The following is a 3448-nucleotide window of genomic DNA, read 5'->3' as shown; positions in this document are numbered from 1 at the left end:
ACTAGTCAAACAATTTTACTAAAGTACCAAAACAATTATTACGATAAAATACCAATATGCATACAGTTATCAAGTGAATCTTAAACTGCTAATGATTGGTGGTGCTCCCAGGAATTTTGTAGGTTGTACTACAATTGGAAAAGGCAGGAGAAAAAAACAAAAAACCCTTGTTTGGGAGCACTCATTTGTTATAATAGTATGTATTTGTATAATGAAAAATATTAAAACATAACCTTTAATTAATCCTTTAATAAAAAAACTTTTGGACAAGAAATTGGGACTCATGTCTGGTATTATCTGTTTGTGTAGAAAATCTTATTTAACCTTTTTAGCAAATGAAGTACAAGATAATTGGGAAGGTGAAAATATCAGAGGGATGGTGAAGGATACCAAATGGTTCTTAGGATCCAAGGTATCCAAAAGATCACTGAGCATGCCTGAATTATGGATATCAATGGTAGGACAATATATAAGATTCTGAGGTTAGTCAAGGTAGAACTCAAGATAAATGTAAGAAGGGTGGAGCAAGGAATGCAATAGGGCTTCCCTTGGTGAAGGAAGGGGGGGGGGGGCACTGCACCTGGTATTCTCAGGAGGTTTCCCGTCCTAGTACTAACCAGGCCATGCCTGCTTAGCTTCCGAGATCGGACAAGATCGGGCGTATTCAGGGTAGTATGGCAGTGGGCCGTTATTGGAGGGAAAAGAGAGGAAGAAACCACTTCTATTTTCTGTACTCTAATAAATCGGTACCATGATAGTCTGAGATGGTTTTTCCAGATGAGAGAGTGTGTGGGGGTTTTGTGGGATATAGGGCAGGTCTTTTCCTTAAAAATGGCCCACTGCACCTGGTATTCTCAGGAGGTTCCCATTCCTAATACTGACCAGGCCATACCTGCTTAGCTTCAGAGATCGGACAAGATCGGGCGCATTCAGGGTAGTATAGCCGTGGGCCGTTAATGAAGGAGAAGGAGAGGTCACACTCTGCTTACTGTACTTTGCATGAATCAAGACTAAAATGGTCTGAAATGGTATTTCCAGAAAAGAGTGTGTGTGGGGAATAAATGAAATAGAAAGAAGAAGGGAAATGTCGATCCTTCTCCTCCCCACAAGGCTGCTCTGCTCGCAGACTTCCTTGTCCAATCAGTGCTCACCAGCTAGAACATGTGGCCGGACTCGGGTCCAACCTTAACCCCTGCTGTACCAGCATGACACTTCACCAGACTTCAGACACTGCAAGTCACTGTTAAAGGGGCACACACGCACAACTTTCCGGAATGCCAGGCAATGATCAAATTGTTAATGACTGGTTTGTAATCTCACTATTAAGAGAGGGGAATTCAAAGTCTGGAGCAGATTAGCTGACATCAGGGCAATAGAGAGTGGCGCTCTGTCCAGGTACTGTAGGGATGTGACCTAATTAGGGAGCGTGGCCACACCCCCTACAGAAGTATATATACTTATATACAATAGTAATATTACCTTGCTCCAGGGAAGCAGGTCCCTCCTCCTCGGCGGCGCCTTCTTCCCAGTGATATTCAGCAAGATCGCGCATGTGCACTAGAGATTGCCATCGCTAGGTTGAGTATACTCATCGGGGGGGATCCAATAAGCTCAGGCCGGGTAATTAGTACCTGCCCCCCCCCCCCCTCTCAGCACCAGTGATTGTCATGCTCTGGTTTTCTTTTTTAAACTTATTTGATATTTCACTGAATTCTTCTTGTTTCTTTAACTAATTAGTAAAAATTATACAAAACAGTGCTGATACCATGTACCGAGTACCACCACAAAAAAACCTGATGTATTTAATTAGGTTTTAATTACTGATCTATCATTTCCTGTGTAACAGAACGGTTCAATACAGAATGGTAGATTTAAATAGAAGGACATGAACAAAATGATCTCTGAAAATTCAAAGGCTTCTGCTTAGCTTTCATATTTTAGCTTATTGTCCTCATGTATCTATGGCTTCTGATTATTTTTTTCTGTGTGTATCCTATGTTAACTACTAACCTAGATGAGTGGATTCATACATCCTAACATTGGAGCAGCAAGGTTGGTGTAGTGGTTACTAGCACTGCATTAAAGGCCTGGAGTCATGAGTTTAATTACTGACCAGGCCTTATCTGTTATCAGATGCCTACAAGTTGTTAGGTACATTGGGGAATGTGAGAAAGGAAGTAAGTCCACATGTTGATTCCAAACCAGACTAGGTTTTATTAATGATAATAGGATACAGGTGAAAGAAGATAAACATCAGTCTATATTATAAAGTATCAATCTCTGTCGTACAACACTGTAATGCTCCAATAACACAGTGACAGGCGTGGGCACAGGCAGACCCTTTTATAGAGCCAAGTAAACAAATGCACCTGCAGTCTAATCAGCCTGACCTTTAAGTCTGGTGACTCGGACATGTGATATTATTGCGGCTGATGAGTTATGCACAATAACACAGACATGTGATATCATTGTGGCTGATAAGTCATGCACAATAACACTTAGTTAAGCTTGTAGCATTTAACCATTTAACTGCATGTCAACTATATTTGACAGATATCAGGTTTTCAAACACTCGGATTGGTCAATAACCAAATACAGACACAAATTCTGGGTGTAGGAAGATCAGAAAACTCAGAAAACTGAAGGTTTTCGGAGCGTGATTGTGGTAACTGGCATAATCTTCAGATGGCATTAGTTCTAGTAGGCCTGTTACTTTTTAATGGAAAGAGATCTGGAGTACAAGGCGGAATCCATTCATATTCCTCTACCTTCGCCGTCTCTCTCTCTCTCTATGCATGTGTGAACCTACATTAATTTAGACACATGCACTTACACTGACTGTCAGTGTAAATTTCCTAGCTTTTACAAATATCTGCAGTGCCCTCGATGCAAGCAACTGCTACCATACATGGGGACTGTTAGGTTCTGATTAAACCCCATTTGAACTCCTTTAGGGTTAAGGATGAGTCCCACTCATTCTTAGCAGTGAAGGGGTTTCTTTAGTGTAATTGTTAATAGAATTTGGCGAAGACTCAAATATATGCAAGCTAAAAAAAATCTACTTCTAATAACCCAGATAATAATAAATGGTGATCTATATCATTCACATTCAGTTTTTAGGCTCAGTAAAGGCATTGCCTTTATAGCAGGCGAAACCCGATGGTAAATTATTTATTGTCCCATTTGTAGGGTAATCAGGTCTTTCCTATTTAAATAGTTTGTCTAGCAGGAGATTTACACTGTTTAATCCTTTATAAAAGATTACTTTCCAGACTCTTACACCGGCTTGTACCTTCACACAACAGAGGACGGAGTGTTTGAATTTCCGCAGTTTCACAGTTTACAAGACATACAGTAAAGCAGCTTTGAGAAAATCGCTTTTTAACAAGACTCAGCCTCCCGATTACTGAGGGATTTTAGAATAATGTATTTAATCAGCAGTAAAATC

General features: G+C 40.3%; 2 pseudogenes; both read right to left on the bottom strand.

The window, feature by feature from the left end:
* Positions 1-568: 568 nt before the first annotated feature.
* LOC134947117 (5S ribosomal RNA) lies at positions 569-686 on the bottom strand (annotated as a pseudogene).
* A 147-nt stretch (positions 687-833) lies between these two features.
* Positions 834-951, bottom strand: LOC134946350 (5S ribosomal RNA; annotated as a pseudogene).
* Between the last annotated feature and the right edge of the window lie 2497 nt (positions 952-3448).

Source organism: Pseudophryne corroboree, chromosome 7 (assembly GCF_028390025.1).
Source record: "Pseudophryne corroboree isolate aPseCor3 chromosome 7, aPseCor3.hap2, whole genome shotgun sequence".
In the NCBI taxonomy this organism is placed as follows: Eukaryota; Metazoa; Chordata; class Amphibia; order Anura; family Myobatrachidae; genus Pseudophryne; species Pseudophryne corroboree.
This window is presented reverse-complemented; position numbering and strand designations above follow the sequence as displayed.